The sequence below is a fragment of the Ursus maritimus genome, unplaced genomic scaffold (genome assembly GCF_017311325.1).
Source record: "Ursus maritimus isolate PB19 unplaced genomic scaffold, ASM1731132v1 scaffold_16, whole genome shotgun sequence".
NCBI lineage: Eukaryota > Metazoa > Chordata > Mammalia > Carnivora > Ursidae > Ursus > Ursus maritimus.
This window is the reverse complement of record NW_024424008.1, coordinates 61,148,143-61,163,634: the sequence shown is the minus strand read 5'-3', so window position 1 is coordinate 61,163,634 and position 15,492 is coordinate 61,148,143. Positions and strand designations below refer to the sequence as shown.

At 38.1% G+C, this 15,492-nt stretch overlaps 1 long non-coding RNA gene across 2 annotated transcripts in view; it reads left to right on the top strand.

The window, feature by feature from the left end:
* The window catches only part of LOC103662445, a 512,157-nt gene that overhangs the window by 234,389 nt on the left and 262,276 nt on the right, over nucleotides 1-15,492 (top strand). For both annotated transcript variants that reach the window (XR_568454.2, XR_005835098.1), the window contains exon 5: nucleotides 955-1,031. This is a non-coding gene — a long non-coding RNA (uncharacterized LOC103662445). The remainder of the gene's footprint in view (nucleotides 1-954; nucleotides 1,032-15,492) is intronic.

Below are 15,492 nucleotides of genomic sequence, written 5' to 3'. Positions count from 1 at the left end.
ACGTTAACTATTATTGTCACTTTTCTCTCAGAGGTCTTAAAGTTTTTAACTCTCTCAGTAAAAACCACTTTACATAGTCCTAACATATATAATCTTTAAATTATGTTAGTACCACTACTCTAAAAATTATATTGTACCAATATATTACCTATATTATAAATGCATAAAATATATAATATAATCAAAATATGAGATGAACAATATTTTAAAATTAATAAGTTTCATATATTAATGGTACTTAATTCCATACTAGTGAGTGTAAATTTCTATTTCTAATGGTGCCCTAGGTACTTCAGAACCTTTTTATTTAACTTCTTTATAGAGAGTTTAGATTATTGTTTTCATTTCATAATGTGGGCTGATGAAAAACTCATTTTAGGATAAAAAGAAGCATCAATTCTTTCGTATGCATTATTAGGAATTATTTTTAATGTATAGTTCCTTTACAAAGTTATTTTAAAGCTAATTGGCCATTTTTAGAGGATTAATTTCAGGAAAGCTGACAAAAGGATCCATAAATCTGTATAATGGTTTACAGTGTGTAGCCACGTGCTGAAAACGTGTGGAAGTGAGAGGTCACCCACTCCTCCAGGAATGACCACTCTTCCTGAAGTTACTGGCATGTGTTCACTTGAAATGACAGAGGATTCACGTTTCAATCAGATTATTAAATGTCACAAAACTTTTGTCTTTAAAATTTGGATGAAAAAACATTTAAGTTCTAATACTTTCTTCCTGCAGCAAGTGATTTTTTTTGTTTGTCTTTACTTTGGGTACCTTAATTTTGTAAGTGGAGAACCCTGGCTGACCACCCCACATCTGGGTCTCAGGAGTGGTAGCTTTTACTTTAGGGGTCACTGGTATTCCTTCAGAGTTTCAGTAGCCTGCTATATAGAACCCATTTGGTTCAAGTATTTATTCACTCAACTATTTATCAAACCAACTGTGTTTCAGACAATGTGTTGGGATGTGAAGAAGCATCAGACATGATCCCTGGCCTCAAGCACCTTCCAGCCTGGTGGGGAAAGCAGGTGAGTAATGCAATTTAATGTCATTTGCTAAACACTATTTTGAAGATATTCCTGTGGTGCTATGAAGTCCATTCATTTATCTTCACAACACTCCATGAGGTCAGTGGAATGCCTACTCTTATTTCATTATTTAGGTAAAAACACTGAAGAGTTACAGGATTCACGTCGGCCCCGAGACTGTCAGATAACTGCGCTAACCGCAGAGCCCAGGCTCCTGGTTTCTAGTACACTGTTCCTTGCACAGCTTGGTACTTGCTACGTTGATTTCCTAAGCCTGAGCACATCTGAGAGAAATGTTCTGCCTTTCTTTCAAATCCCATGTATTCTTTTCTTTGTGAGGTTCTAAATGTGAAATTTCGTGTTTTTAAAAAACTCCTGTTGCTGTAAGGAAGGAACCATGTTGGTAGTGTGCATGAGGGCTCGTGAGGGCTCATGAAACAGTAACAACTGCAAGACATTTCTGTAACAGGATGTTTTAAACGATCATCTTGAGCTGTGATTCACAACCCCTTTCAAAACGTAGCAAGGTCGTCATAAAGAACTAAGCTCGGATATTAAGGTATCATTAGAAATCTGTCTTGCACCAGCTGGGGAAAACCAACAACAATAACTTTTAGGTCATGTTAAGCCTAACTTTTGTGATGTTGCAATGGGCATTGTCCGTATTTTCCACTCTTGCATTGCATACTAGTCAGGACAATATAACCATATTTTCAGAAGTTCTCAAGGGAGCCAGAATTTTTAGAAAGAACTGTTAATCACCTAAAAGAAATTGCAATCATTAATTAGCAAAAAAGATCATAGTAATGAAATTACCATAAAATTTAAAGAGCATGAAAAGAATTTCGAAAACATATTTTATATATTAATTTGAAGTGTAGTAATGATTTCCTATTAAAACCTAAAGCTCTCTCAATTTGAATATAATCTCTTCTCATGAGCTATAGCTTTCCAGTCTGTATAAGAGAGATTTTCAGGAGAGAATATTTCATTGAAAGTGTTTTAGCATCGAAATTTCCAAACAATCAATCTCTTCTTCATTTTCTCACATCATTTGGTTACATTCGTAAATCATCTGAAATGTTAAGCTTAGGTTATTATGATCTAATATGAAATAAATCACCACTGAAATATTTTTCCCCAAAATTTCATAAGTTTTTACTGAAAGAAAGGGTATGTGATAAGGCAAAATCCAAATACCCTCTTGCGTTAGGTTGATTAGGATTTAAATAAAATATTAGGCCTCTCAGTTTCTTCCCCTACACTGACCAGAAAGGAAGTTAGGAACTAAAAAGTCTCGAGGTCAGTGAGGTGGATATAAAAATGTGGCCAGATCTGGGATGCTCAGTGGTACTTCGCCTGTGGCAGGTAAACGTTTTCTATGTGGTTGTTACTTACCTTTCTTAGCTAGAGTATAAAAGTTGTACATTTCATCAAATTTCCTGTGTACCAACTCTGATCCTGAGTCCAAACACACAAAGAAATAGCTAGGTGCTAGTGTGTCATGGTGTCAGAGTAGAGAATCCTTAGAAACCTCCTCTTTTAGCTGCTTTGTGTTTCAGATCAGGGAAGTTAACCCAACAAGTGACCTGTTGCAAAGTCACATTGATATTTGAGGGGAGAATTAGAATTAGAACCCAGGACACTCTTAACTCAGAGCATTTTCTCCTCTGTTTTATTCCTTTCACTGGTCCTCCTTTTATTCACTATGGAGCATATGTTCTTTAAGAGCCTATGTTTGTAAAAATACAAACTGCAAATATTTAATATTGATTCTTTTCTTTCAAGTCTTCCATGTCTTTATTTTTGGTGTCATGAGTAGATAGGCTTTGACGTGTTACTTTTGATGAGCACCTTGGGGAATATGTGTTCATCCAGGCCTGTCTTCACCTCTCAGTAGAAAATGAATGTGGATTAACATGGTGCACAGTGAAGTTTTCTCCTTCTCCCACTTCCCACTCATGCACACGCACACGTGCGTGCACACACGCACACACGGTGATTTCACTGTGACCAAAGCCCTACATTGTCCACAAACAGCCTGTCCCTTTAGGGAATGAGACTATGAAGCAGAGGCAGACACCAGGCAGGACCGGGATCCCCTTCCTCTGTGAACAGGTAGGTTTACGTTCGATGCTCAGAGATCCAGTGTGTGAATGAACATGGCTGCCTAGAGTAGCAGAGCAGAGGTGTCTTCTCCTTGGCCACTTCTTGAACTTGCACGTCTTTAATCTCCCACGGAAGAGCCACACCTCTTAGCGGCTTCGTGTTCTTGTGAGGGCTTACCACAGATTTTGTGCCATTCTCGTTGAGCCTGGACTGAGAAGCTCTGACCGTCTGTAAGCCTTACGTGCTGCCCTTGACCGGTGCATGGGGCCCTGGCTAATGGGGGGGGACGTGAACTGTGGACAGCTTTCCATCACATCCCCGCTCAAACTTCAGAACCCGTGGCATAGTTAGAGAGTCATAGTAAAACCATTATAAATGTAATGTTTTCCAGGACATTTTGTTCTCTTTTTAACTCTACTCACCTCTAAGCTTCATATTCCATTACTGGCTTACTTTTGAAGAAAGCTAAATAGCACTCTTTGGTGCAGCAATCTTTTTTTTTTAATAATAATTTAATTCTGATTCTTTCCATTACAAAGCTAATAATACACATTTCATGATGTGAAGTCCTTTTAAAATATCAGCATGCAGAAAATGTTCTTTACCATTTTAATTAATGTGCCTGTCATATTCTGAATATTCTGAAATACTTTCAAGGGGTGTGAAGTATTAGGTACATAAATAAATGAAAATATTCATTGTTGCATTTCATTAGCACTCAGGCAATGAATAGAAAAGGAAATTTCCATAAATTGATGTATTGAGTTTTCAGGTCATTCATTTTACTGAAGCCTATAATTTTCCATCTTGAGTATTCCCTTGATCAAGTAATTTACCTGTTTCTTAATAAGGCCCTTGTAGAAGCACTGAGAACTACAGGAACGTGTAAGGGGCAAGTGCCTGTGTGTGTCTGTGTCTGTGGTTCTGGAATGACCTCCGTCCGGGATGAGATGTTTGCTTTGTAGATTTATGGTAGAGATGATGGACGGGCTGGCGCTCCACCCATGGTGGGTGGGAGGCACGTACTGGTACCAGGACACCACAGATGCCCTGCAGGGCAGCTGGGCAGATGGGAAGGAGTTTGAGTCTGGAGCCCTGCACATGTCTCCCACTGCTGGAGAGATGCAGGACCACCTCAAAGCAGGAAGGACGTTCCCTCCCCCACTGCTCTTTCCTCTCCCTTTCACATTGTTGGCCACTTCCTTGTGTTGGCAGGAATTGAGAAGGCCAGCTGGCCTGGGAGCCTGGCGTCCCGGCTCTAGACTGCAAGGCGGGGTGAAGAAGGGTTATGTCAGGTCTGTGAAGGATTAGGAAAGTGGCCAGCTCCGAGGCTCTCACCCACGTATGAGAGCGAACTATGGTCATGGATATTCACCTCGCCATTGTTTCCACTTATTAAGCACTGGAAGCAGCTTAAATGTTCAACAAGACGATGGAGAAATACAGGAAAAAATGAGTAGGTTAGTGCTTCATGTTGACGTCAAGTAGATCAACATAAAAATATAAAGTTGAAAAAATTCAAATTACTACATAATGTGTGAATCTCAGTTCACTTATGTACGGTCACAAAACACAAATAACACTGTGCCGATGCTCATGGAACGAGCAAGAACAAGTAGAGACGGCGCTGCTTTTAGGAAAGCTGGTGATGAGTGCAATTCAGGTAAAATTCACAGGGGTTTTACTGTATCCACCGTGTGTTTGTTAAAAAAAAAAAAAACAAAAAAAAAACAACGGAGTCAAACACAGCAACATGGTAGGGTTCATCATCGATCGATGGCCAGTGCATAATGCTTATTATATTATTGTCTGTGATTTTTGAATGTTTGAGTTATCTCAGAGTTTTAGAAAAGACGCACAAAACTGTCAGGTATCCCTCGATGTCCCTGCTTCCCAGCAGTTACAACTTGGGCAGTCACCTGTTGTCACCTGCCACAGGCCCTCTTACCCCCGCTCTTCAGCTTTCTCGTGAGGACTAGAGATAATGGAGATACTGGCAGGCCGTCCACAAGGGTGCTGCTCCGTTACTATTACAGTATTTCGCCCACGTACACAACGCATTCGTTACATGAAAATCAGTGCTATCAGGCCATTGGAAATGTATTTTTCTGATTTTTCATATGAACTTTGTATTTCACAAATACTTCAAAAGGTATTTATTCCAGTTCTTACAGATAAGAAACTGAGGCTCAGATCAATGAGACTGGTTTAGGGTCACGCATTCTTGTCAGTACAAAATATGCCTGTCTGGACCCTTTTGCCCCTAATCCGGTGCCTTCCATAGAGGTTCCATGAACAGAAATAGAGAACGCAGGTTCACGGTGGAGGGGCAGACAACCCCGTCTGAAAAGGACAGACTCATCTCATCCCTGTTGTCCCAGCATAATTATTATCACATCACCTCTCAATCTGGAAAGTGTCGCAGTTCAAGATGTAAGTTACATGTTTGTCTTAAGATGCAGGACAGCAATAGGCTAGCTCTTAGTTTATGCCGAGTTTATGCCATACTGACCAAATACTGTCCCAGTTTGGTGGCAATATTTTAAGGGGGATCTTAACCAAATAGTCTATCAAAAAGAAAAAAAAAAAAAAACCAAACAGAAGACTGATAACCATTTGAGGACTATTTGAGAGATTCAGGCATTCTTAAATAAAAACAGATTTTCGGGAATGGCAAAGTTTTTTGTTTTTGTTTTATCAAATTTTAAAAAAAGTTTATGTAGAAGAAGACTCAGACGTATTCTATGTGGCTTCACAGAGCAAAGCAAAGACTACTGCTGGTTGTTAAGGAGACACAATTTTTTTCTCAATTTAAAGAACTTGCAAACAATTAGATGGACATTGTTTCTTCTGTCTGATAAATCTGTTGGGTTTTCCAGGTACGGGATCGTAACCCCTGCAAGTACACCTCGTTTTACTGCTTCACTTCCTTTCTAGTAAAAATGCCCTGTTTTCTCCCAACTGATTGCTTTGACCAAAATCTCTAATAATCTGTCTGAAAAAAGGTAGTGTTACCAGACATCTTTGTCTTATTCCTGATCTTAGCAGAAGTTCGGTCTGTGTCAGCATTAAGTAAGGAAATCTGTTTATGTGTATCTGGGAGTGGGTGTTGGATTTGTTCAGTGACCTTTGACTGGTAATCATACTGTTTTTAACTTTGGAAGTACATCACTGGGTTTGCTTATACTGGGCTATCCTCGTAGTCCCGGAATAAACCCCAGCAAATCAAGACGTATTATTTTGTAGTGTGATATTATACACTGATAGGTTCTGTTTGCTCGTATTTTATTTAGAATTTTACATGTTTTTCTCATTACATGGGCATTTATGATTTAGATCGGCCTTTCATTTTTTCTTGTATTTATATTTAACAGTATTTATCAGGGTTGAGTATTGGTGTTCCAGTAGTTACCAACAAGACATTTGGAAAATTTCTTTTTCTTTGGTGGGAAGAGTTTAAAGAATACTGGAATTATCTGGTTGTTGATGATTTTATAGAATTCCACCATATAATTATCTGTCCGTGTTGTAGATTTTTAGGAAATCCTCATTTTTTTTTTTCCTATAGAAATTAGTCTCTTCATACTTCTATACTTAGGTCAATTCTGGGAAACTATAATTTTCTATAATGTTATCCATTTCATCTAGATTTTCAAGTATATTCGAATAGATTGAGTGCAATATAGACTTTTAAATCTTGTTTCAATGGTTATTTTCCTTGTCATTTTTGTTTCTGAGAGTAGATTCTTTTCCATTTATTTTTAATGAGGTTGCTACCTGCTTATCTTGTTCAGTGCCTTTTTAATTGAAATAGCCTTGTGGCTTAATTATTTGATTGGATTTTTTATTTCTAACCTCTTACCTGCTTTCTGTTACTTTTATGTTTATTTTTTCTCTTATGCTTGCTTTCTTCTTATTCGAAAAGATATAACATTTTTATTTTGATTTCTTCCTAATTTCTCTTGATTTGAGTATTTCAAATTTTGAATTTAAAACTATGAATCTTGTGTATCACTGCTTTACTTTTATCCCATGGCTTATGGTTTATGTAGTACCTTTATCATTTTCTAGAAAGGCTGCATGCAAGTTTTTATACCTCTCTTAGCTCAAGCTATACACACAGGCATGACACATATACACATACGAATTTCTTTTTTTTTTTTTTTTTAAGATTTTATTTATTTATGTGACAGAGAGACAGCCAGCGAGAGAGGGAACACAGCAGGGGGAGTGGGAGAGGAAGAAGCAGGCTCATAGCGGAGGAGCCTGATGTGGGACTCGATCCCGGAATGCCGGGATCACGCCCTGAGCCGAAGGCAGACGCTTTAACGACTGCGCTACCCAGGTGCCCCCACATACGAATTTCTAAGAAAGATGGTTTCTTGTTTTTTTGTTCCTTTGAAAGAGATTTCTGTAATTTTTAATTTATGGTAATTATTGAGGCTTTTTAATAACCTGAAAAAATGTTAACATTTTAAAATATTTAGTATGGATTTGAAAGTTATCAGTTATCGTAGGGATGCAAAGCTGGATGTATGTTCATAATATCTATTTTCCTTTCTCTGTGCTTCAGGGCTTCTATGTGTCTTTATTGTTTTTGTCCATGTGATGTGTCTCTGACTGAGTGGCATGTTAGGTACAATTATCGGTGCTATTCCAAATACTTCCCCTTGCGTCTCTTGCGATTTCTGCTCTTAAAAAGTTGTGTTTTGGTTTGTGGATAGTGATAATTGTTATGTCTTTATGCAAATCGTCATTTTTAGTGTTATAAAAGGTCTCATTTTTCTGGTTAAATGTCTTTAGCTCAGGCTCTAACTTGTTAGATAACGAAATAACACTTTCATTTTTTCTGAAGAAAAATTCTATGAATCGACTTTATAATTTACTTACTATAAAATACGTCCATTTAAAATTTATATTTTGATGTGTTTTGATAAATTTGTGCACTTGATAAGCACCACCACAGGCAAGATACGGACCATTTATATCCTATCCCCCCAAATCTCCTGTTCCTCTTGTATTGCTCTGAGTCCCAGCTGAGCACCAGTCTTCTGGTCGTTACAAATTAGTTTTGCCATTCCTAGAATTTCATATAAGTGGAATAATATGCTGTGTAGTTATTTGCCTTTTTTTAGTGAAAATAATATCTTTGAAATTCATTAATATTTTAGCACATGTCAGTAGGTCCCCTCCCCTTTATTTACTTAGTAGTATTTCAGTGTATGGAAATACTCCAGTTTGTCTGTTTACCTGTTGATGGACATTTGGGTTTTTTCCAGGCTTGAATTATTATGGATAAAAGTGCTGTGGATATTCATAGATCTGTGTCTTCATATGCATTTTTATTTCCCTTGGTTAAAAATTAAGAGTGAATTCTCAAGTCATACAGCAGGTATATTTTTTTCTTTATAAAAAACTGCCAAGCTTTTTTTCAAGGTGGTTGAAACATTTTATATTTTTTCCGATGTTAAAAAAAAAAAAAAAAGAAAAGTCGCGTGACTTCATGTCCATATCGACGCCTGTTTTTGTCAGGCTTTTACATGTCAGCCATTCTAATAGGTGTGTGGTAGGTAGTATCACATTGTACTTTTAATGTTCATTTTCCCAGTAACCCGTGATGTTGAGCAGCTTTTTATGTGTTTATTGACCATTAATATATCTTCTTTAATGAAGTACTTGTTGAAATCTTTGTTCATGCGCTATTGGGTCACTTGTCTTCCTATTGTTATTCACATTCTAGATTAAATCTTTGACAGATAAATATGTGTATGTGTGTACACATAGAGAGCTTGGAAGTTTATAAATACATGAGGGAGGGGGAATATTTTCTCGCCATCTGTGAATTACCTTTTTACTTTTATCATAATATCTTATGAAGAGCAGTTTTAGATTTTGATGGTAGCACTCAGTATGGCGCCCTCTGCTTCTGGGTATAAACTCTACTTAGCCGTCTTTTTTTTTTTAAGATTTTATTTATTTATTTGACAGAGAGAGACAGGCAGTGAGAGAGGGAACACAAGCAGGGGGAGTGGGAGAGGAAGAAACAGGCTGCCAGCGGAGCAGGGAGCCCGATATGGGGCTTGATCCCAGGACTTCGGGATCATGCCCTGAGCCGAAGGCAGACACTTCACAACTGAGCCACCCAGCCGCCCCTCTACTTAGTGGTCCTTATAAAACCACAAACTTGCCACACTTTCCCCTATTAAAGGCGAGTTCTACCTGACTGAGTTTACTCTGTTTCTTTTTGCCCTTTTATGTCCCATTTACATTATATATAAATGTAAATTTATTATCACAGTAAAGTCTATCCTAGTTATACTATAGGGATGAACTATGGGTGATCTGAATATTCGAGTTGCCTTTATCGTTAGTCAACACACACATGCATGTGCACACACAAAGTTTAGGATTTAAAATTTAGGTTGCCTCCATTGTTACACCTCTTTTCAAAATTTGAATTATAACTAAAAATTTACCATCACATTGAAATCCACAGGGAAATTATCTCATTTGTTATTACCATGATTTCTATGAGGTAGGCAGATATTTAATTTTAGCTTCACTTTATAGTTTAAAGGATAGAGATTCAGCACTTTTATTTCATTTACCCATGATCATCAAGTGAAAAGGGAGAGCCAGGAATTAATCATATATTTTTCTCATTCCCCTGTGTTGATTCCTAATAGCTATTTTCCCTTTGGACAATTCTAACCTATGTTAATTGAACTAAATGAAGTAAGAATACTGTAAGCAGAGAAGGGATTGTGTATACTGGAGCCCGACTGAGAATTACCAGGTAGAAAGATAGAATGAAAGCAAGAGAATCAAATGTGTGTGTGAGTGTATGTGAGATGGGAAAGAAGGCGAGAGGAGAATTGTGTGGGGATTAAGAGGTTAGAGAGGGTTTTGATTGGTCAGTTAGATTTCACAGTCACGACAAAGTTTTCTAATTTGTAAACTTTGTGCTTACTTTTAATTATAAGCCAAAAAAGCACCCTAACTTTGGTAACAGTGGCATAGATGACCAGTGCACGGAGTCCATGACGATTCCCTGTCCATATTAAGGAATCGTTATCCCTAGTGAGGCTCTGCTACGGGGCTTATATTTTCTGAAAGTCATTTAAAGAAAAAGAAGAAATTTAGAGGATGTTTTAAATATTACAGATACATTTATTCTTCCAGATATAATCACATAGATTATAAGGATTAATGAGAGAAAATAAAGGTAAGAATCACAGCAAATGAACTTCTCTCTGATTCTGCACGTCTGTTGGTCAGTAGTGGCCTGATACATCGGAACGTTTATATTCATGGGTGCTTAACTTTTGACATTGATGTATAATTACAGAGTCTAATGAAATGGATTTTACCTTGGTTAGCTGTGATTTAGAGACAAACATAGATGTCACAGGTCTGTGGTTTCACGTAAAGAGTCATTTGGATCAGCGAGGTATGCTTGCTGTCCCTAGTTCAGTGGTTTTCAAACATGTCTGCATGTGATTATGCCCGCAGGAACAATTAAAAACAGCATAAAAAAAACCACCCAACCCCCCTCTCAAAACTGTTTATACTTCAGTATTGCTCGTCAGTTTTAATAGTGGTTCATTTAGGAAAGCAAGAGGTTTTTTTTTGTTTTTTTTTTAAAGATTTTATTTATTTATGTGACAGAGAGACAGCCAGCGAGAGAGGGAACACAGCAGGGGAGTGGGAGAGGAAGAAGCAGGCTCCCAGCAGAGGAGCCCGATGTGGGACTCGATCTTGGAACGCCAGGATCCAGGCGCCCCAGGAAAGCAAGAGTTTTTAAAATCAAAGATTTTGTGATGGAATAAAGGAGATTAGGCTTATTTTACTTAGTTCAAAAATAGGAGGGAGAGGGACGCCTGGGTGGCGCAGTCGTTGGGCGTCTGCCTTCAGCTCAGGGCGTGATCCTGGCGTTCTGGGATCGAGCCCCACATCAGGCTCTTCCGCTAGGAGCCTGCTTCTTCCTCTCCCACTCCCCCTGCTTGTGTTCCCTCTCTCGCTGGCTGTCTCTCTCTGTCAAATAAATAAATAAATAAATCTTAAAAAAAAAAAAAATAGGGAGAAAAGCTCTGCATATCTGTGGAGAAAGAGTATATAGGAAAGTAAAGTAGAGGAAAAAGAACTATTTTCAGCATATAAGGGGGTATTACAGATAGTAATAAGATACAAATCCAAATGTGTTTATACTTACACATTCTTCTCAGATTATTCAAACTTTCTTCTTATGGGAAGTTGTCTCATGAAATTAAATACACGAATCTAGCAAAGATATTTTTTTAAAGATTGTATTTATTTATTTGAGAGAGAGCAAGTATGAAGAGGGGCAAAGGCAGAGGGAGAAGCAGACTCCCCGTTGAGCTGGGAGCCCGATGTGAGACTGGATCCCAGGACCCCTGGATCATGACCTGAGCCGAAAACAGATGCTTAACTGACTGAGCCACCCAGGTGCCCCATTAAAGATTTTCTAAAAGGTTTCCTTTCTACCACCAAATTGTAGAATCAAATAAACTATGTGCTCAGTTACTTAGACCTTTAAGCCATAATGATTTCACACATTTCTTTTTATGGAATCATTATACAGTAAAAGGGGTTCATTCATTCCCAGAGAATAGGCAAATACTACACAAGCATTAATCTCGACTTGATAATGTGACTCTGAAAACCACAAATCAAGATCACGGAAAACTTTTTGGAAATGACTAAGTCTAGCTTTACACAGCCTTTTCCATTTGTGACCCGTTGCCTCCCCTGGAGGAACCCAAGCGTGGTCCTTCTGTAATGCAGCATTCTGGCTATCTGGATAGGGCAAGATCACTGCTCCGAGTTATCTTAGTTTTATGAATATTGCCATAAAAGTTAGTCTCCTACCACATTGGTACTTCGAGAAAATGTTTCTAGTATTGGGTTTTTGGTTTTGAACCTCTCAAGAAGAAAGTGTGACATTGGATGAAGTATATAAAACCTTCTCTTAGGGTATCTGTACACTAAAAATACTGGTCCCCTGGCCATCCCCGTGACAAGGTGTCCGAATCAGTATTGCTCAGCATCTTGTTGTCCTAAAGATTCATGATACACAGAAGCTGGTTCTGTGTTCATGTGCACGGCTCTTGCTCAGGGGAGCATTACGAGAAGGGATAAGTTAGCCATTGCGTTTTGATTGATTGTTTTCTGTCCTACAACATTTCAATTTAGAGAATCATGGAAAAAACTACAAACACAAAATTCTCATATTTAGGTCTTGTTTATTTAAATTATTTGTCGAAACTGATCATGTGAAGTAGCTGATTATGTTTTGTACCAAACAGATGTAACTTCAGAGAAAATAATAATTTTATCTTCCAGAATTTTATAGTGAGAATGCGGCTGCATCGTGGGAATAGCTGAAATCAGATTAGCCCTTCCAGAATCAGATGTACGTTAGAAATATAGAAACTGTTTTGCTGATAAAGGTTTTAGTAGAGAAGTAAAAAATAAATTTTGGCTTAGGCTAATACAAAATAGATCAAATGATCAGAGACTGTAGTGTGTTTTCCCCCCACCTGGTTCCCTGTGGATTTTCTTTGTGAGGAAGCCGATGGGCAGGAAGCACAGACCCGAAACGAGCTTTGGCAGCCCCATCAGGCGGAGCCATACGGCTTCCTTTCTGGTCTGCTGTCTGAGTTGGCCTGGCCAAATATAGTCTTCTTAGGCTTTATCTGCAGAGAATTAAAGAAAGGTGACCTCGTTTAAAGAAAAATGCTGGCTAGAAAGTGAATTTTCCGTTTCTATCAACCTATTTGCAAGCTACATAAACCCTAGATGGAAAGAGCTTTGCAAGGGGACTCAGTCTGAACATGACAGTCTAGTGTTTCAACACTGGGAAACTTTTTGACCACAAAAGTTTGGAAAATAAAAAAAAAAATTAAAATAAAGGGAAGCAGCGTTTTTTCTTAAGAACAGTTCAGAGAAATGCTAAAATTGTCATATCTGTAATTAAGTAGGCTTAGGAGAAAGTTTTATTTTTAACTCTTAAAAATCCCTTTCATTTGTTTTAAGTACAAAAGCTGAGATACATACGCTCATGTGGTATCTTTATTTACAGAACTTTTAAATCTACAAATAGAGTTAGAAATACTATACTTTGAAAACACCACAGTAGAGTGTGTTTCCCCCTTGGATTCAGTTTTGTAAACTAGAACAGAGTGTTCATGTCTAAACCGGGAGTAATAGCACCCACGTCACGGGCGGCTGGGAGCGTTGCTGGAGCTGGATCATGTGACACAATCACAGGGCCCCAGACGGGACGAGGCAGTACTGCTAATCATTGTTTTTACTTTGGAGAGTGTTTGAAAGCCTAACTTGAACGGGTGAGGGTGGGATAGAGAAAGGAGAATCTTAATTTTGGAGTATGGGCTGCTGCTCCAAGAGGGATAATCCTTAGTCTGGTAGGCCTCGTCCCCAAACCGCTAGCCACGGGGGAGCGACAGATAGAGCCCTGGACCCACACTAGAATCAAACTGTATTCCATTTCTCAGCTTGGCCTGGGCCCACTCTGGTCTTTTGCTGTCAGCAATTTTGCTCAGAAAGGATGAAAGAAGATTATTAAAGTCAAATTAATATTCTGTTGATTACACTTCAAGTGAAAATGTCCTTTGTGTTGAAATAAGCATTTTTATAATTAGAAAGCAACATAAAAATGGATTTGGGGATAAGTGAAAAACAATTTCAAATGATGGGACCAAAAAAGGCCGTCATCTTCCTTTTGGAGAAGCCTGAAAGCAGATGCTCATTCAAGAATCATATTAGAGTACCTGGGTGGCTCAGTTGGTTAAGCATCTGCCTTTGCTCAGGTTATGATCCTGGAGTCATGGGATTGAGTCCCGCATCGGGCTCCCTGCTCAGTAGGGAGTCCGTTTCTCCCTCTGACCCTCCCCTCTCTCATGCTCTCTCTCTCTCATTCTCTTTCCCTCATATACATAAATAAATTCTTAAAAAAAAGAAAGAATGATACTAAAAAAAACTAATTGAAGACCCAGTGAATTCTAAGGATGGATGATGACGGTGTCGCTATTGAATACTGGAGTGGGATGTGTGCCTATGCACCTTTAAATAAAATATATCTTTATGTGGAAAATACCACATTTTTTCAGATCCTTAAGTTGAATAACAAAATATGATAAAAGTTTTTATATTCTTCTGGCTTGCAGAGGGTCTCTGGAGATAGAGTTTGACATAACAAGTACAAAAATTTTTAGCCCCTTTCATTTTTTGATGTGTATGGGGAAATATGGGGGGGTGGGATGAAATGTAGGACATCCGATTGTCCTGGACAATAAGAGATATGTGGTCTTAGGAGCTAGTTACTGATACTTCCACATAACAACCAACATAGTATTGTGAAAATGTTATTGTTCCGGATTATGTTTTGAAAGGCTGTGGGTTTGAATCAGATTTAGCTTCTCTGCTTTTCTCAGTTTTAAACTACAAGTGATTCAGTTTTCAGGAATTCTCTGTGGAATATGGTCTTATATAGTAACAGCTACTACTTCTACCAAGGGTGCCTTTTCCTTATATGATCTTTGGGAGGCGCTTATATGATATAGCTCATTAGAGGGAAGTCTGTTTCTTTCTTGACCTACTTACAATATTCTCTGGTAGGATTTGTTTAAAATTCCATCTCATGCCTGACATTGATGTTCAAATTCATAAATGTACCACCTGATGTCCTTGTAATACCCATTGCTTTAGAGGCACTTATACACAGACTATGTTAGGAGATTATGTAGCTGAAAAGAATATCCAGTTAGTTGGATTAAGAAAACTTTGTAAAAAATATATATATATATATATAACTATGGTTTATTAATTTATGACAAAATTTCTTGTAGGGTTTAGATATTTGCCATCATTCTTTAGTAACTCCTCTAATGATTGCCACTTTACATAGGGTTAGTAGTTGCAAATAACAGAAACCATTTCTGGTTTGCACAAAAAATAAAACAGGTGTTGAGTAGATCATGGTATTTATCTGAATGCTTCAGAACCAGGTTTGGGGGGGTTTCTAAGGGAGGAAAGGCATAGGCAAGATCCAGTCAGAGAAACAGTCTTCTTAGGATGCCACCATTCAGCTCTTACTACCAGGTTATTGGAGCCTGTAATCTAAATCTACTAATTCACTCAATCTACTAATATATCCAAAACCGTATACTCTTTCTTCCTATTTTGATGGATGTGTTATCCGTCTTGTGTTTGTGGCAAGCCCTTCCAAACGAGCATTGGGTCCCAGAGTCTTGGTTACTCAAGGACTTAGATCCTAGAAATTATTTTCTATCTTTTCTGCACAAGTACCATT